The 20,823-nt window shown below is 40.5% G+C and overlaps 1 non-coding gene across 1 annotated transcript; it reads left to right on the top strand.

The window, feature by feature from the left end:
• Positions 1-14,574: 14,574 nt before the first annotated feature.
• Positions 14,575-14,680, top strand: LOC140893647 (small nucleolar RNA R71). The gene has a single exon (XR_012153241.1). It is a non-coding gene; the product is annotated as a small nucleolar RNA R71 (small nucleolar RNA).
• The last annotated feature ends 6,143 nt before the right edge of the window (positions 14,681-20,823 follow it).

Raw genomic sequence — 20,823 nt, 5'->3', positions numbered from 1 at the left:
TACTCAAGTATTCTCCACCTCGATCCGATCGAAGTGCTTTAATACTTTTACCTAACTTGTTTTCTACTTCAGCCTTGAATTCTTTGAACTTTTCAAATGCTTCAGACTTATATTTCATTAAATATAAATACCCATACCTTGAATAATCATCAGTAAAGGTAATGAAGTAGGTGTGGCCATATTGAGTCCCAACTCTAAATGGTCCACAAACATCTGTATGGATCAAATCCAACAGATTTTGACTACGCTCAGGTTTTCCCTTAAAAGGAGATTTAGTCATTTTTCCTTTTAGGCAGGATTCACAAGTAGGTAGAGAGTTAATATCAGACATATCAAACATGCCCTCTCCCACTAGCTTGTTCATCCTCCTTGAGGAAATATGACCCAGTCTAGCGTGCCAAAGGTTTGCCGGGTTTTGACTATCGATTTTCCTTTTGTTTGTTGTCGCCGGTTTATCAACATAATTTATTGGAACGTCTTTTAGTTTTAAGTTGTATAGATCGTTTTCAAGTTGTCCATTTCCAATCAAACATTCATTCTTGTAAATATTGCAAATCCCATTCACAAAATTGCAAGAATAACCATCTCTATCTAGCATAGAAACAGAAATAATGTTTTTAATTAAATCCGGAACAAATAAAACATCTCTTAAAAATAACTTAAAACCGTTCTGCAAAATTAAACAAACATCTCCAATGGCTGTAGCTTCAACTCTGGAACCATTCCCGAGCCTCAGCTGGGTCTCACCCATTCTAAGCCTGCGACTTCTTGTCATCACCTGCAAATCATTGCAAATGTGAGATCCACATCCGGTATCCAATACCCAAGAAGTAGTGTTAAGTGAAATGTTTATTTCAATATAGAACATACCCTTCGCAGTTCCCAACTGCTCTAGATATTCCTTGCAGTTGCACTTCCAATGACCGGGCTTCTTACAGTAATGACAAACATCCTTGGATTTACCAATGTTTGAAGCCTTTGTCTTGTGCTTCTTCTCTGGCTCGACTTTCTTAGGTGGGGCAGAACGTTTCTTACCCTTCATACTTGGCCCCTTCTTAGCAGAAGATGAGGAGCCCACCAAGAAAACAGACTTATCCTTCTTTAATGTGGATTCATATGTTACAAGCATATTGACCATCTCTTCAAGGGTGGCCTCTATCTTGTTCATATTGAAATTTACCACAAATCCGTCAAAAGAATAAGGAAGAGACAGAAGCAGTAAATCCACGTTGAGTTCATGCTCCAACACCAAATCAAGGGTTGCCAACTTCTGTATGAGCCAAATCACTCGTACCCCATGATCACGGACCGAAGTCCCTTCACGCATGCGACACGTCATCAGCTCCTTAACAGTAGCGAACCTTTCAGCCCTCGACTGAGCCCCAAAAAGTTCCTTGAGTTGAGCGTGAATGTCAGCAGCATTCACGGTGTCCTCAAATCGCCTCTGGAGTTCATCAGACATCGAGGCTTGCATATAGCATTTGGTCTTGATGTCATGGTCCCACCATGCATCAAGTTTGGCCAATTCCTCCGGACTTACGTCAGCTGGTGCTTCCTTCGGAGGTGATTTCTCTAACACGTAGAGCATCTTCTCCGAAGTCAAGACAATCTTCAACTTCCGGAACCATTTCGTATAGTTTGCGCCAGTTAACTTGTTTTGTTCGAGGATCGAGAATAAAGGATTACGCGAATTCATCGTATGAAATACTGAAAAGAAAAACAGACATATATCAATGATTGTTTAAGTAATTTACTAAGACATAAAATAGGCGAATTTAATTTTATGAATCTCACTCCCACTATTTTAACGATTTCACTACCCTCTAGTGAAAACGGGAAACTTTTTCCTTAGTGAGAACATGAAGTCCAATTGAAAAACTTATGATCCCGAATAATATCAGCCAACCATAATTCTCAAAAGGTAGAGCCCGATTGCTTCCAAAGCAACCCCCATGTGTTTACCTCATGTCCAATAAGGGCCCAATAATATGACGCCGTTTATAGTGACATGTCAAGATGACCCATCAATATTAAGTTGTGATGGACGGTCGCCATGTGGATCCCCCAATAATATGAGCCGATCCCATGGGAGTTCCACCCAACTTACAACATGTGTCGATCCAATGTACAACTTTCCGACGGACGGGCCCCCCAATAATATGAGCCGGACCGTATCCGCGGGTAGCATCACATACATTGACCGTTGATGGAAGGTAGGAACATTTAAACAAATTTAAATTTCCTTTATTTATCTTGATATCAATTTTAAATCATATTTAAAATGAGGGATTTTTAATTATAAAAATTTGTCTCATCAATTTTTAAATATTGCATGCTTGCCGGATTCACGCAATTATGTCTAAAACATGCATACAATCATAATATCATATATTATATAGGATGATCGATTCCATTTCTAATTGACCCGTGGTTGCCAATCACGAGTCTTAGTCCAATCCTAGGTTATATGCAGTATGCAATGCAATCCTATTACATTTGCTTCCAATTTACATTTCTTCTGTCTTTATTGTCTGCTGGGCCCACCATCTTCAAATCTTGATCTCCCACTAAATCTAATGTATTTACATTAAATAACAATGACAAGTAGGGGATACATTTTTAGGGGGTGGGAACGGGCCATAAACCAGGCCCACTTTTATTACATATGACATTCATACTGGGCCATAAACCAGGCCCATTAATAAAACCAACAACAATAAAAACAAAATGTAAATTCCTAACATACACCTACAAAATTGGTCATGGCAATCGATCATCCTTATCCAATAACATTTAATTCAAAATTAATTTATTGGATAACATGCAGTGGCAATTCAAATTTAAACAGGATAAAATCATATTTTATATATAAAATCTTATTTTACATATAAAATCATATTTTATCTCTTTATCAAATAAAATCATATTTTATCTACAAAATCCAATTTTATAGATAAAATCATATTTTACTTAATATATCAATAAGATCAAATCTTATCATCAATTGTACCAAAAATAATTGATTTCAAAATTCAATTTAAGGATACATTATTAAAATTTTCAAAAATTCAAATTTATCCAAAAATCAATTTTAAAATTTTCGGACTCGAACAATTCGATCCGATGCCTCGTGAACCAATCAAAAACAATTTTTGACCGGACCAAAAATAAAATTTTAACACATTAAAATTAATTTAAATAAAAAAAATAATTTTTTCCCGCGGGCCGCCCGGGACACTCCCGGGCCGGCCCGCACTCGTGGGCGCGGGCCGGGGCAGCCCGGCTGCCCCATTAGGGCAGCGACATTCGCTGCCCTGGCGGCGCCTGGCGCCGCCCCTGGGTGGCGCCGAGCGCTGCCCTGGCGGCGCCGTGCGCCGCCCGGGGCAGCAACAATTGCTGCCCCACCGGGCAGCGATCCAATCGCTGCCCGGGTTTTGCCCCGGAAAAATTTTTTTTTTATTTAAAAATATTTATTTTGTTTCAAAAACCGAGACTCAAAAATTTTTGTACAATCGATTAATTTAATCGTTTGATCTGAGCAACCTGGCTCTGATACCACTGTTGAAAACGCAGCTCTCAGATCAATCACGATTGATACCCGATGCAGCGGAAGTTTAAAAATTTTAATATGGAACAATTCCATAGTGTGGGTATCAACCTTAACGATTAAATTATTTGTGTGTGTAAAATTAAATAACAATTATTAAATTTTACCTTCAATCTCGAAGCGAGATTATTGGACTCCAACAGATTTCTCTGCTCTTGTTGTCTCTCCCTGGAACTGATGAACTCCTTCAATCAGGTCCACGAATGGAGGTTTAATCCCTCTGATAGATTGCACTAGAAAATCTATCAGAAGTTTTCTGCGAAGAGAATAAACGAATTTGATTCGCTATTCCAGACTGCAATTCAAAATCACAGACCGGAATTTCTCAGACAGAGAGGGAGGGGGGCGACGGCCAAGCTTGAGAGAGGAGGCTAGGGTTTCGATTTTTGTCTCTCAAAATTATGACCAGTTGTTTTTAATTTCTGTACTGCAATAACTTATTTATAATGCTGGCCACTAACAGCTTAGGGCCCATTAGTCATAAGTTGAGGCCCGACAAGCAAAGCCCGCATGTTCAGAAATTAATATAAAATTCATCGTGACTCCGATTGATAAACCGATTTTACCAATGTGCACAGAAACCATTTCTGCACATTTTAAGGTCAAGATAAATTTTCCTGAATCCGAATTCAGTGGTTTCCAAAAATGTCCATCCCTATGTCATTTTAGGAAATCCTACTCCCTTACTCTTATTTAAGAAGTCCAACTTCTTTGTTCATTAAATTTAACTCTTTAAATTTAACTATCTCAACGGGGATTAAAACTCCATTACACTGTGTGACCCTCAATGGTTCAGGGATACAGCTAGCCGTGGGCTCACAACTCCTTGTGACTCGGAACAACACTTTCCGACTTGCCCAACGAATCATGGTAAAGCGCCTAGCAACATCGCCCCATGATTCCCTAGGTATCACTGATAGTGCCTACAAGAACCAGTAGATTTTGGTTAGCGTACAGTACGGTCCCTTCATCCAAATATCCCGATCGAATCAACAACCATTGGTATATCGAGAGTCGCTCAAGATTCGATAACTATGCAATACATCTTGAAGATCAAATTAGTGACATCGCATGTGCTACTAAGAAACCATTTCTTAAATCACATCAAGTACTCTGGCCAGAGATTCGTCACACTAATATCTCCTCAGATCGCATAGGATATCCACACTCGCAAGTATGTGGTGAATCCTTGACAACAATGCATCGACTCCTATATGTGTTGTAACTGTAACCAATCTCGACACCTGATGACCCCCTCAGAGTCGGTAAACGAGTCAAAGCACAGTACTAGCATATAGAGTCTCCATGATGTTTCAAGTAGTAAGGACTAATGGTGTACAACCAAAACCGCGGACTTCATCCACTCGATAAGTGATAACCACTTGGAAAGTCCGGATAGGGTAGTTCGATTATTCATCATATGAATATCCATTTGCATGCTTCGAACATCTCCATGTTCCCTACCAATGAAACAGGGTACTCTGCATCGCAAATGCTAGTCTCAAACTCGAGCGATCCTTATCCTTATTATCGGACGGCTCAATCGACTAGGAACGGTTTTAGAATATACAGTGACTATAAGATATGTTTCATGATAGACATCTCCATGTTCTACCACATCTTACATACACTATAGTACATTCAAGGTCTTTATCAAAACAACAAAAGTATATCACAATATAACAATATAAATAAAGATAAAGTCATTGCCATTAATAAAAGTGTAAATAATATTAAACAAAAGATTGTTTATACAAAGAGTCATCAAAGCCCATAGCCACAAGTTGGCTCACTAGGCACCCACTCTTTCAGTTCCGATCGGAGATCGGAAGTTCCGATCGATGTCTATAAATAGAAGGCCGAGGCTTCACTTTCATTTGCCAATTCCGAGAATCCCTCTCTATTCCAGGCATATTTGAGTAGTTCTAGTCTTCATAGGCTTGACCCGGGGGTTAGCGAGGCGTTCGATAGTCGTAGCGGAGTTGTGCCCAAGTTCTGGAGGCATCGACATCAAAGGGCTAACGACGGACAAAGGTATAGCTTTTGCTTCCTAAAAATATTTAGGAGTATGCTTTAGCTTAGTTAAGGCTTTTAGAGCGCTATAATGATAGTAGTATCATTTGGCAGTGTAGAGCAGACTATAGGCGTGGACCTAGAGTTGGTAGAGCTTGCACTGATTTGAGGTACGAAAGTACTGTTCGAGATATCCTGACTGAGTATGCATGTATTATGTGACTGCATGGTTTATATGTCATTGATTTATGCTGCATTCATTTGCATACTGAGCTATCTCCTTCGAGATGTCTATTAGTAGGGTTGTACCCTATCCTGTTAGTGGATGGACTTCCATGGCTTTGGGTCCGGTAAATCCACTGGTATTATGGTATGGGAAGCCACCTCCTGAAGCGATGGCACAACGTGCTACATACCAGGGCTCGGTCTGTCTCTGTTATCTGATCCTTGACCTCGAGTTTTTAGGGAGTTCACTTTGCATGCATGTATACTCATACTCTCGTGCTGAGCATTTTATGCTCACGTCTCGTACTCTGTGTTTCTGGATACCCTATTCCATGGGGCAGATTTGCGATTGGATGAGGCGGGTGGATCCAAGAGGGGCTAGGCAGTGGTTGGCCAGCTGGAGATTCGCCTAGGTTTTATTCTGTTGTTATTTGGATTGATACAGCTGTTCGATCTGGTTGTATAATATTTTTAGATATTTACAGATTCCTTTTCTTGGGATTGTATTAATGTTTTGGTTTCCGCAGTTTTATTCTGATATCCATTTAATTAAGTTAATTGCATGCCTAAGTTCTGTTTAGTAGGTGATCCAGGTAAGGGTCACTACATTTATGGTATCAGATCATGCAAAGTATTCTTGGGAATTAGATTCTACATAAGATAACCGTTAGGTTAATTTTGTAGATGGCAGATCGTGATGACCAGAGTTCTCATGGCAGTATTGATGGGCGTTGGGGTGATGCCGACCAGGAGCCTCGTCGGGAACGCCGCAATCGTCATCGAGATGAGGACCATTTCAGTGTACGTCAATTCTTGCAGATGGGGCCTAAGCCCTTGGTTGGAGGTGAGTCTCCGGAGGATGCGGAGAACTGGTTGGACCGCATGAAGATGACTTTTTAGACTTTTCAATGCACTGAGGAGCAGAAGATGGAGACCCTTGGTTATCTTCTGGATGGACGTGCGCGCAGGTGGTGGAGGTTTACTTTTGCACCTTTTGTTGCGGCGAGAGGAGTGGCCACCTGGGCCGAGTTCCGCACAGCTTTTCAGAAGCTGTATTTTCCTCCTGCACTCCGTCAGTCGAAGGCGGGCGAGCTACTGAGTCTGCGACAGGGAGCCATGATTATTGATGAGTATCAGCAGAAGTTCTTTGATCTGCTATCCTATTGCCCCAAGATTGCCGACAGCTCCGAGATGAAGTATAATCTGTTCCTTCAGGGCCTTAACCCTGAGATCCATGACCGTGTGGCGGTTGGTGACGACATATCCTACGAGGGTTTGGTGAGCCGTTGTCACCACGCGGAGGACAGCATTCGACGGAATAGGTCTTTCTATCAGTCAAGACCTGCTAGTTCTTTGGGTCCCCGTGCCCAATATTTCAAGAAGTCTGGATCTACTTCTTCTTCCTCTGGCTCTGCTGGTGTTGTCCGTTTTGGTAAGAAGGACAAGTGTAATCACTGTGGGAAGAACCATCCAACCGACCGTTGCCATAGAGCTTCTGGAGCTTGTTTCCGTTGTGGAGAGACTGGTCATATCCGGAGGGATTGTCCACTATCTGGGGGAGGCGGTTCTGGTTCTGGTTCAGGATCTGGTTCTCAAGCCACCGTTCAGCAGAGGTCGCAGGGACAGCCTACTGGGATTTCTCATTTGAGGCCACGAGCTTCTGGCCAGGTGTTTGCCCTGAGACATGATCAAGAAGTGGAGGAGAATGAGAAAGTCATCGCAGGTACATTTTTGCTTTATGGTATACCTGCTCTTGTACTTATTGACACTGGTGCATCTCATTCCTTCATTTTTGCACGTTTTGTTAAGAGACATAAGTTACCATGCATTGCACTAGATGTAATGATATCTGTTTCTACTTCGACGGGCCAATATGCTTTGGCTAAGCATCTAGTGATGGGTTGCCCTTTAGAGTTCGAGGGGAACATTCTGTTAGCGAATCTCATGATTTTTGCGATGGACGACTTTGATTGCATTCTGGGAATAGATATGTTGACTACCTATCGAGCTTCAGTGGAATGCTACCAGAGATTAGTACGCTTTCATCCGGAGGAGAGTGATAGCTGGTTTTTCTATGGAGAGGGAGCACGACCACCGATGCCTTTGGTATCAGCTTTGAGAGCCTGTCGAACTCTAGAGTCTGGCGGGAAAGACTACCTTATCTATACAGTTGATTTGTCCGCTAAGAGCGTTGGGATAAAGAGTATTCCAGTTGTGGATGAATTCCCAGATGTATTTCCAGATGAGATTCCGGGTTTTCCTCCTGCTAGGGAAGTCGAGTTTGGCATAGAGTTGATGCCGGGTACTTCGCCTATTTCTCGAGCACCGTATCGTCTGGCTCCGTCAGAGATGCATGAGTTGAAGAATCAGCTACAGTATATTTTGGACAATGGATACATTCGTCCTAGTGTATCTCCTTGGGGAGCTCCTGTTCTCTTTATGAAGAAGAAGGATGGGTCTATGCGGCTGTGCATTGACTATCGGCAGCTGAATCGAGTTACTGTGAAGAACAAGTATCCTTTGCCTCGTATTGATGACTTGTTTGATCAGCTGCAGGGCACTTCAGTTTACTCCAAGATTGACTTGAGATCTGGGTATCATCAGTTGAGAGTCCGAGATCAGGACGTAGCCAAGACTGCATTCCGTACTCGCTATGGGCATTATGAGTTTTCTAGTGATGCCATTTGGTTTGACTAATGCGCCGGCTATATTCATGGACCTGATGAACCGTGTCTTCAGGAAGTATTTGGACAAGTTTGTCGTGGTCTTCATTGACGACATCTTGGTGTATTCGCGTAATACAGAAGAGCATGTTTCTCACTTGCGGTTGGTACTGCAGACTCTTTGAGATGAGCAGTTATACGCCAAGCTGAGCAAGTGTGAGTTCTGGATGGATCGAGTGGTCTTTCTTGGCCATATCATATCCAGGGAGAGGATTTCTGTTGATCCAAGCAAGATTGAGGCGGTGCTTAATTGGTCGCGTCCGACGACAGTTGCTGAGATCCGTAGTTTTCTGGGTCTAGCAGGATATTATCGTCGCTTCATTCTGAACTTCTCTCAGTTAGATCGACCTTTGACGCAGCTTACCCGCAAGGGTGTGGATTTCGAGTGGTCCTCCGAGTGTGAGGAGAACTTCTGTGAACTTCGACGGCGGTTGACTTCTGCGCTAGTGTTGGCATTACCGTCAGGATCTGGAGGGTATGTGGTGTACACTGATGCTTCTCTTCAGGGGTTAGGTTGTGTACTGACTCAGAATGGGCATGTGATCGCATACGCTTCTAGACAGCTGAAGCTTCACGAGGACAAATACCCAGTCCATGATTTGGAATTGGCAGCCATTATGTTTGCTTTGAAGATCTGGCGTCATTATCTGTATGGCGAGAAATTTGAGATCTTCACCAACCATAAGAGTCTCAAGTATTTGTTCACTCAGACGGAGTTGAACATGAGGCAGAGACATTGGATGGATTTGCTTAAGGACTATGATTGCGAGATTAAGTACCATTCGGGAGCTGCTAATCTCACTGCGGATGCTTTGATTCGCAAGATGCGACTATCCGCACTTCAGACTTGTTCGATGTTTAGTGCGATCCGTGACTGTTGTACTTCAGGATATACTTTCAAGCATAAGAAAGGTATGCAGAGTATCCAGATGTTTGCGATATTATTTGAGCCAGCGTTGTATTCGCGGATTCGAGATGCTCAGATGTCTGATTCGAAGACCCAGCGTTTAGCTCATCTAGCTAATGAGGGTAGCTCATCTGGATTTCATTATCAGTCAGATGGCTTTCTGGTAGGCTTGTGATTCCGCAGGATGTAGAGTTGCGAGAGGAGATTTTGTCTCAGGCGCATCGCACTAAGTTGAGTATTCATCCTGGGAGCAACAAGATGTAGAAGGATCTACGTACTCATTTCTGGTGGAAGGGAATGAAATGCATTGTTTATCAGTTTGTTTCGAGATGTTTGGTGTGTCAACAGGTCAAGGCAGAGCACCGACGACCTGGAGGATTGCTTCACAGTCTGCCTATTCCTGAATGGAAATGGGAGTTTATCACAATGGACTTTGTGACCCATTTGCCGGTATCCCCGAGGAACTGTGATGCTATCTGGGTGGTGGTGGACCGACTCACCAAGTCAGCGCATTTCATTGCCTATAGCCGGGAGTACAATGTAGATCGTATGGCTCGGTTGTACATTCAGAAGATCGTTCGACTTCATGGAGTGCCTGTGAGCATTGTCAGCGATTGGGACCCCAGGTTTACTTCTAGATTCTGGGGGAGTATTCAGCGTGCGATGGGTACTACTCTCAGTTTGAGTACTGCCTATCATTCGGAGACTGATGGTCAGTCAGAGCGCACTATCCGTACTTTGGAGGATATGATTAGAGCGTGCGTCATGGATTTTGGTTCAGCCTGGCAGGATCATTTGCCATTGATCAAGTTCGCGTACAACAACAACTATCATACTAGTATTGGGATGGCACCTTTTGAGGCATTGTACGGACGACGTTGTCGTACTCCACTCTTCTGGGAAGAAGTGGGGGAGAGACAGGCTGAGGGACCGGAGTTTATCCAGCAGGCGGTAAACACTATTGATCAGATCAAGAAACGGATTAAGACTACACAGGATCGTTAGGTCAGCTATGCTAACACCAAGCGTAGGCCTTTGCAGTTCGATGTCGGGGAGAAAGTGTTTCTAAGAGTATCACCTTTCCGCAAAATTCTCAGATTTGGCCTTAAGGGCAAGTTGTCTCTCAGGTTTATCGGTCCGTTTGAGATCTTGGAGAGCATTAGCGATTTGGCTTATCGACTAGCTTTGCCACCGCATCTTTCCAATATTCACGACGTGTTCCACGTATCTCTATTGCGACGATATGTGGCAGATGAGTCTCATATTCTGCAGCGGTCTGAGGTTTAGGTGAGCAAGGATTTGACCAATGTTGAGAAACCTATTCGTATCCTGGATCATAAGGATAAGGTTTTGCGGAACAAAGTCATTCTTTTGGTTTTAGTTCAGTGGCAGCGCCGAGGCACTGAAGAAGCTACTTGGGAGCTTGAGGACAGGATGCGTGAAGACCATCCTGAGTTGTTTTTGTTGGAACACGGTCGTTCTCCGGATCGAAAAAGAAAGTGATACCCGGTGCAGCGGAAGTTTTAAAATTTTATATGGAACGATTTCATATCATGGGTATCAAATTCCTACGATTAAAATTGATAACATAAAATTTAAACAATATAAATTTTACCTTAAAATCTCGAAGCGAGATTATGGACACCAACAGATTAATCTGCTCTTGTTGTATATCCCAGGAACTGATGAACGAAAAATTCTTCAATCAGGTCCACGAACAAAAGTTTAATCCATCTGATAGACTGCACTAGAAAGTCTATCAGAAGTTTCTACGAAAAGAAATAACAGATTTGATCTGCTAATTTAGACTGCAAATTCGAAATTTGCAGACTGAAATTCTCAAACACAATAGAGGAGGGGGGCGGCCGAATTCTCTAGAGAGAGAGCTCTAGGGTTTCGAATTTTTTTTGCCTTGTTACGTGTAATTTCTGCACTGAAATAACTTATTTATAATGTGGGCTGCTAACAGCTTAGGGCCCATTAGTAATAAGTTCAAGCCTGACAAGCAAAGCCCGCATGTTCAGAAATTAATATAAAATTCATCGTGACTCAGATTGATAAACCAATTTCACCAATGTGCACAGAAACCATTTCTGCATCTTTTAAAGTCAAGATAAATTTTCTGAATCCAAATTCAATGATTTCCAAAAATGTCCATCACTAGTCCCACTTCTTTATTCACTAAATTTAACTCTTTAAATTTAATTATCTCAACGGGGATTAGAAATCCATTACTTGTGTGACCCTCAATGGTTCAGGGATACAGCTAGCCGTGGGCTCACAACTCCTTATGGCTCGGAACAACAATTTTCGACTTACCCAACGAATCATGGTAAGAGCGCCTAGCAACATCGCCCCATGATTCCCTAGGTATCACTGATAGTGTCTGCAAGAACCAATAGATTTTGGTTAGCGTACAGTACGGTCCCTTCATCCATATATCCCGATCGAATCAACAACCATTGGTAAATCGAGAGTCGTTCTAGATTCGATAACTATGCAATTCATCTTGAAGATCAAATAGTGACATCGCATGTGCTACTAGAAAACCAAGTAACCTAAAACACATCATGTACTCTGGCCAGAGATTCGTCATACTAATATCTGCTCAGATTGCATAGGATATCCACACTCGCAAGTGTGCGGTGAATCCTTGACAACAAAGCATCGACTCCTATATGTGTCGTAACTGTACCCAATCCCTATACCTGATGACCCTAATAGAGTCGGTAAACGAGTCAAAGCACAGTACTAGCATATAGAGTCTCAATGATGTTTCAAGTAATAAGGACTAATGGTGTACAACCAAAACCGTGGACTATATCCACTCGATAAGTGATAACTACTTGGAAAGTCCGAATAGGGTAGTTCGATCATTCATCATATGAATATCCATTTGCATGCTTCGAACATCTCTATGTTCCATACCAATGAAACGTGGTACTTGGCATCGCAAATGCTAGTCTCAATCTCGAGCGATCCTTATCCTTATTTGTGGACGGCTCAATTGACTAGGAACTGTTTAGAATATACAGTGAACATAAGATGTGTTTCATGACAGTGATCTCTCTATATTCACTATCTCATCTTACTTTATTATATTCAAGATCTTTATCAAAATAGCAACAGTATATCATTATATAATAATAAGATAAAGTGAACGCCATTTAAAGAACGTATATTATATTAAACAAAGATTGTTTACAAAAAGAGACTCTCAGAGCCCTTAGCCACAAGTTGGCTAACGGGACATCAACTCTTTCAGTTTTGATTTCATTCTTAAGTTGTATTCAGTTGCAAACTCTGTAAATATTTGATTAGAATAAAGAATGTTTCTGATTTCTGTATTACATTCGGTACTTAAGATCTGATTTCGAGGACGAAATATCTTAAGTGGGGGAGAATGTAGTAGCCCGTAACCAAAATCAGTGATTAAGGGATTAATCAACGCTAATTAAATAGATTGGGTACAGGACGGATCGGAAGCTCCGATGCAGGATCGGATGTTCCGATCGAGATCGGAAGCTCCGATGCAGGATCGAAAGCTCCGATGGTATTACGTCAGGCATGACGTGTGGCAGGATCGGAAGCTTCGATCACCCCTATCCGAAGTCAACCAGTGATATTTTGACACGTGGCAGATAACGATGTTCGGAAGCTCCGATGGCAGGATCGGACGTTCCGATCGAGGATCGGAGGTTCTGATCGATGTCTATAAATAGAAGGCTGAGGCTTCACTTTCATTTGCCAATTCCGAGAATCCCTCTCTATTCCAGGCATATTTGAGTAGTTCTAGTCTTCATAGGCTTGACCCGGGGGTTAGCGAGACGTTCGATAGTCGTAGCGGAGTTGTGCCCAAGTTCTGGAGGCATCGACATCAAAGGGCTAACGACGGACGAAGGTATAGCTTTTGCTTCCTAAAAATATTTAGGAGTATGCTTTAGCTTAGTTAAGGCTTTTAGAGCGCTATAATGATACTAGTATCATTTAGCAGTGTAGAGCAGACTATAGGCATGGACCTAGATTTCGTAGAGCTTGCACTGATTTGAGGTACGAAAGTACAGCTCGAGATATCCTGACTGAGTATGCATGTATTATGTGACTGTATGGTTTATATGTCATTGATTTATGCTGCATTCATTTGCATACTGAGCTATCTCCTTCGAGATGTCTATTAGTAGGGTTGTACCTTATCCTGTTAGTGGATGGACTTCCATGGCTTTGGGTCCGGTAAATCCACTGGTATTATGGTATGGGAGCCACCTCCTGAAGCGACGGCACAGCGTGCTACATACCAGGGCCCAGTCTGTCTCTGTTATCTGATCCTTGACCTCGAGTTTTTAGGGAGTTCACTTTGCATGCTTGTATACTCATACTCTCGTGCTGAGCGTTTTATGCTCACGTCTCATACTCTGTGTTTCTGGACACCCTATTCCATGGGGCAGGTTTGCGATTGGATGAGGCGGGTGGATCCAAGAGGGGCTAGGCAGTGGTTGGCCAGCTAGAGCTTCGTCTAGGTTTTATTCTGTTGTTATTTGGATTGATACAGCTGTTCGATCTGGTTGTATAATATTTTTGGATATTTACAGATTCATTTTCTTGGGATTGTATTACTATTTTGGTTTCCGCAGTTTTATTCTGATATCCGTTTAATTAAGTTAATTGCATGCTTAAGTTCTGTTTAGTAGGTAATCCAGGTAAGGGTCACTACAATAAGTATTGGGTGGAGGGTTACCTCGATAATTTCCATAGCCTCTGAGATTGATATATTGAGCTTCCTCAGGTGGATGAGATTCTTCTATGACAACCAACACACCTGCAGGTTCTGCAATATTCACCTTATTCAGAGAAGCAACTTGTGTACTCAACGCAGACAGCTGTGCAGTGATGGATGTGAGAGGATCCACACTGTACACTCCCTTCTTGACTCCCATACAATCAGACGGCCATTGATAACTATTGATAGTCATCTGTTCCAGCATATCATAAGCCTGAATGGGATCTTTGGCAAATATGGTACCTCCAGTAGCAGAGTCCACAGACATTCTTGTAGGCGTATTTAGTCCATTGCAGAAAACTCTATTTCTTCCCAATCTGCAAAATTATGATTAGGACAACGCCTTAACAAATCTTTGTACCTTTCCCATGCCTCGTATAGTTGTTCTGAATCATGCTGTTGAAAGGTACTGATCTCAATCTTCAGCTGGGTTGCCTTAGATGGTGGAAAGAACTTCTCTAAAAATTTCACAGCCATGCCCTCCCATGTTGTTACGCTTCCTAGCGGCAATGACTGTAGCCAACTTCGTGCCTTGTACCTGAGAGAAAAAGGAAACAAACGTAAGCATATTATATCCTCAGAAACACCATTTATTTTTACAGTATCAATAATCTCTAAAAAAGTGCGCAAGTGTAAGTGAGGATCAGCTGTGGCAGTTCCATTGAATTAGTTATGCTGAACCATGTTGATTAAGGCCGGCTTCAACTCAAAGTTGTTGGAATTTATTGTCCCTAGAGCGATTCCAGAATAGTGAGCCTGGATCGTCGGCCTGAAGTGATCTCTGATTGGCACCAGAGGAGCTTGTTGTGCTTCTTCTTCAGCCATGTTCCTTAATTCTTCTCTTCTAAATCTTCTTAGAGCACATGCAGTGCGCTCGATCTCCGAATCAAATAATAGAGAGTTCGCACTTTGAGATCGTCACATAGACTACAATTAAAAATAAGAAAAAAAATTAATTAGTACTAAAAATAAGATGAAATAAAAGCTCTAAATTAAAACTTAGACTAATTGGTAACAAGACTAAACAAAATCAAACATTACTCCCCGGCAATGGCGCCAAAAACTTGTTCTGAAATTTACTCGCAAGCGTACGAGTGTCAAGTTTTAGTATAGTAAAAGAGAGAGTGTCGATCCCACGAAGAGTAATTTGAAAATATTCAATACTTGTAATTTAAATAGTCTTAATTTTATCTAGAAAATCAACTTTGGAAATTTGCTGAAAACTTAAATAAGTAATGAAGAATTATCAAGCTCACGCACACACAAATTTTGAGAAATTATCAATCAGAGAAAAAATAGTCCAGATGTTCTGATTTCACTTGGTCTCAACAATATTCAATCCTAATTAATCTATTTTATGAATTTCTTTCGATTAATAACCAAGAACACTTAGATTATTCTATTCCCCTCTCCCGAGCAATAAATAGAGTGTATCAACTACAGTTCGATTTTAATATCCCTATTAAAAATCTAGATGTAGTGATATATATAAAACGATGTTCATTAAAGGTTCTATTAAAGCTATATACTCTCCCGAGCTATGTAAACAATTAATAGTGTAATTCCTAATGATCCTACTCAAAATCCCCTCTCCCGAGCAATGATTCTAAGTAAATATAACAACTCAATTTATGGCCAGTAAATTAAGAAGACATTCAATTCTAGAAACACAATTAATCTATAGAAATTCAATGCATTAAAATCAAATATTCATGAATATGTCTCAACCAAGCTACGTCAACCTCTAGACTAGAAAAGTTTAGTTCATGCTCAAATTCAATAAAAACCAAATCATGTTTAATAGCTCAAAAATAATTCAACAATCAAAAGAAAATAAAAAAAAGTAACAAAGCCGTAGTCTTTCTTTCGTGTCCGGTTGAAAATCTTCTTCTTCGTTCCAATCAATCTTAAATTCTTGATCCCAAAAACTCACAAAAGTGCTCTCAAGAATATTGTGTGTATTGGCGGCTGATAGATAGCTTAATAACTCAGAAAAATCCCTTAAATATGACCTAACAATCGTCCAAACATAATATCAAAAATATCCCCAAAGTTTTCATAAACAGTCGGACTCTTCATTTTCTCACAGACGACGGCGCGGGCGCACAGGGAACAGGGCGGGCGCGCCTTAGACTCGCAAAGCACTCTTCAGAATCTTCGCCCCATCAGTTGGCGCGGGCGCGCCTTGACCTCGATTTTTGCCTTTTTCTTCTCGTTTTCAGTTCTTGATTCTTCATTTAATTTTCATCTTTTAGGCTCAAATCCTTTAAATACTCATCAATGTCCATAACTACCTACAAACACAAAAACAACAACACTTTCATGCAATATCTACCAATAAATATCAAAAGTCAAGTAAAACCATATGCAAATTACGTGCACAAAATGCACTTATCACTTTTCCACAATATGGGGTTGTAGAATTATTCCAGTTTCATCAATCTCAATACCGAGGAATTCAATTTTCCTCGTTGCTATGACTGCTTTCTTTTCAGATAAAACCAGTCCTTCTTATTTACAAATTTTAGAGAAAATCTCTAAGTGTTTAACGTGTTCCTCTATGTATTTTGATGCTATAAGAATATCATCAATATAAACAAACATAAAGTTGAAATAATCTTTAAAAAGGTTATCCATCTTTCTTTGAAATATCTGGGGTGCATTAGCTAATCCCATAGGCATAACTTTTCAAATATAGCGTCCTTGTGGAGTAGAGAAGGCTGTGAATTTCTTACTTCCTTCTTCCATTCGAATCTGGTAAAATCCAGACTCACAATCAAATTTTGAGAACACTCTAGCATTTCGTACACATCTAATTAGGTGTTCTATACTCGGTATGAAGTATCCATCAAACTCCAGGATTTTATTAATACCTTGGTAGTTAATAACTAGCCTGGGTTTCCCTCTTTTTATTTCACCATGATTTCTAATCATAAAACCTGGGCTGCTATATGGTGAAACTCCTTCTTTGATTAAACCAAGGTCCAAATGTTCCTTGATAATCATTCTCATATCCCTTTGATCTGTTATGTTCATCGGGATAGGTTTATATCTGACGAATTCATACTCTTTGCCTTCTTTTAGAGTAAGACTGACTTTGAGTTGATTTCTATCCCACCATGCCAAAGGATGCTCGCTGTAACTTTCTTTGAGCCTCTTTTTGACATCTTCAAGGGATACTTTATTCTCTAACTCTATATCTCTGTGATTTAGAGTTACCTTGAGAAGCTCCATATCCTCTGTTTGGAGTTCTTGTTCTGTTTTTATTTTCAACATGGTTTCTCCAAACCTTCTTGGATCTTTCATTTTTGGGTGAAAAAGTTGTCCTTTATCACCACGCTGGCTGCGAAATATTATCGGCAATTGTCGATAAAAAGCAACCTTGAGTCTTTGAACGATAATTTTATGATCACAAATTGTAGTGAACATAAGTCTTCTTGACTCATTGTCTTGTGTGTACTTCTTAAACATTTGTAAAAAGTTATTTCCTAACAGGATATCAGCTCCTGTATCATGGAAATAGATTGGTGGTGTTTTTACCTTGTATCAAGGTGTTTGACCTGCACCTCCCATAAGGATCTCTGTTTGTTTTATTCCTTTGCAAAGAATTAAAATTCTTCGAGAGAAATCTCGTCCAGCAGTTTTTGGCAATTCCTCTTCACATTCTTCAGGAAAGACTCCTCTTTTTGCTGTACAAATTCCTACTCCCGAGTCAATATAAGCTGCAAAATACTCAGCCTTATATTGTTCATATAACATCCCTATCGGAATGTATATGGAGAAATGACTTGTTGTCATTTTTTAAAGGGATTACTAAATGTCCCCGCCATTTTTAACAGACTGTGTTGTAACTCAGTAATCCGATTAAGACTATTTACCTTTAGTTTCCCTAAGGCCTCCGAAGGTAGAGTATGGTTACTCCTTTCTACTTCTTCAATGCGTTCTAGTAAATCATGTTCATGACTTACTAATTTCAACTGTTGGTTCTTCCTCTGTCTGTGAACAGAGTTCTCGAATCTGATTAAGGGATTGTCCCTTATCCAATTTTCTTGGTTTTCCATTTCGTAGAATTCTTATTGAATCCTCTAAGTCTTTTCTTTTGCCATGAACTCTATTCCTTTTTCAAGGCATTTCCATGGTTTATGGTCCTCCAGGAATTCTAGAACAAAAATGAGTTGATCCATTTCTTTTCCTGGAATTCCCCAGATTTGAACTTCCAATTCTCCAATATTTATGTAAGGCCCTGAAATTAATTATTTTGGGATTAGTGGAATTTATTAATTATTATAATTTAATTGATGAGAATTAGTTGAGCCGAGATGGAATTGATTTGATTTGGAGTTTCAGGGACCGGTTTGCAATTAAGACAGTTGACTAGTCTATGGGGTATTATTGTTATTATCTAATCTACTTCTCACCATCACTCATTTCTCCTCTCTCCTTCCCTCTCCCTCCCGTACGAACCAAGAAGCCATGGCCAACGATTTTCAAGCTTTTCTTTCGTTTGATTCGCCCGATCCGACCGTTAGATTTCAGATTCGAGTTGAGATTCACGATCACCGCAACGAGGGCTTCATTCTGACGTAAGTTTTACTATGATCCACGAACTTTGAATTTTGTTGGGTATGATATTACACTCTTGGAGTCATTTTTGGTGCAGAAACAACAGGCCATGCGTGCCCGCGCAGCCCGGAAGACGCGCCCACGCGTCCTTTACTCTCTCGGAGGCCCGGACAGGGCATTATGCATGCCCGCGCGTCCCCACCTGTAAAAAAAAAAAAATCTACTTTTCGCGACGTGGTTTTGCGTCGCCGAATGTAAGGTGTGCGTCATTAAATGTCTTATTAATTATTTTTATTTATTTTGATTACATGATTTATTTATGTTTGAAAGATTAGAATCTGGGTCCTCACATTAAGTGGTATCAGAGCGATAAGATTCTTGGATTTGAACTAGAGTGAGCGGGATAGATCGAGTCCACATGGATTGAATTCTCGCATGTGATTGATTTATTTAAATGATTATTTAAATACGTGCGAGCATGCTTTATTGATTGAGAATTACTTGAATTACATGAGTTGCGATTAATTTTCGAAGCACGATTATTTGATTTGATTGGAAGCATGCTTTATTATTTATGAGTTACTTGGAATTACATGATTATGTGATTTAAATTTTAAAGCATAAATTACTTGAAATATGAACTGTACTTTAATTTCGGATCCGAGTTCCACCGTCTGCTTGAGCTAGCAGATCAGAGATTGTTGACGATGTGAATTAGAATCTGATTGAGATCCGAAATTCAGTGAATGGTAGTTGAATGAACTTATCGAACAGAGATGTGGAACACTTAATTTTAGATGGAGATTTGGTATCCTTGTCATACTGAATATCAGAATTGTCTCCTGAATAATTTTAGCAGACGACAACCAGCAGTAACTCCTTCGACTGATCTAGATCATACCACCACTGCTCTGATAGATGTCACTCTGACACCGATGGGAGTACTACCGAGGAGGTTTTAGTCGCTTAGATTACCAATTTTGAAGAGTACCGAGAATGCTGTAGACACAGAAATTGAATGGAAGAGATCGATCAGTTGGATGATTCTTTGAACTACACAGATGATCGGAGAATTTGGTTAGTGTGGTACCAACTTAGAGGATCGATAAAAGTTGGTAAAACTTGAAGAAGAGAGCATTAGAGAATCAAGGTTCGATCATTTTAGAATCCGCTTCCACCCGAATTTCTTTGACAGATTCCTTTTCACCGTTTGATCAGAGTTAGAGGGACGTAAAGACCATCTTTAATCGAAGAGAAAACAATTTATGGAATCAGTGAGCAGTGCCTGGAGATCAGAAGACGCTGTCAGGTCTGTCATCAGCCCGAACATTATGCCAGAGTTCGTCATCATGATATTATCGAAGATCTCCGAAAGGAATTGCCTTGTGTCTTTAACTCCAACTAGATTCTAGCCGTACTCTTATCAAGGATCAGACTCAGATTTTACCGATGATGACCGCAGGAAACAGTAAAATATGGTTTCTCTTCTTATTCTGATATGATCGGTTACGCACCTTATCTTTCTTCTTATTGATATTTATTGATGCATCTCGGTTTGTTGAATTTTGATTATCAGTAGTCGCAATTCTTTGAATTGATGGGATGAGTTGGAACCGAACAGTATTGTACTTCAGATTCTGATTTGATTGAGATTTTGATTTGATTGTAACTGAGCAGTATCGTACTTCAGTTATCAGATTTCGATTTGATTTTCTATTAACTTCTTTATCCAGTACAGGATTACTGTGGATTGTTTCAGGAAGTTGACAGATTCAGATCCGAGTCAATAGACGAATGGAAATCCTCCGGTAAGGATTCTCGATTCCAGGATTCTTTGTTAGTTGATCTGCCAAATGACCTTTTGATTTCAGTATTTTGTGGAGGAATTATTTTGTTCACAGCTGATGTCCTAGAATCTAGCCTGAATTGGTTGATAAACCAGTGGGTATAGGATTGTTGTTATCATCCGGATGAGATTTCTGGATTATCTCTGAGTCATGGGGTTAGA

Source organism: Henckelia pumila, chromosome 3 (assembly GCF_033568475.1).
Source record: "Henckelia pumila isolate YLH828 chromosome 3, ASM3356847v2, whole genome shotgun sequence".
NCBI lineage: Eukaryota > Viridiplantae > Streptophyta > Magnoliopsida > Lamiales > Gesneriaceae > Henckelia > Henckelia pumila.
The sequence above is the reverse complement of the archived record's forward strand: the minus strand, read 5'-3'. Positions and strand labels throughout refer to the sequence as shown.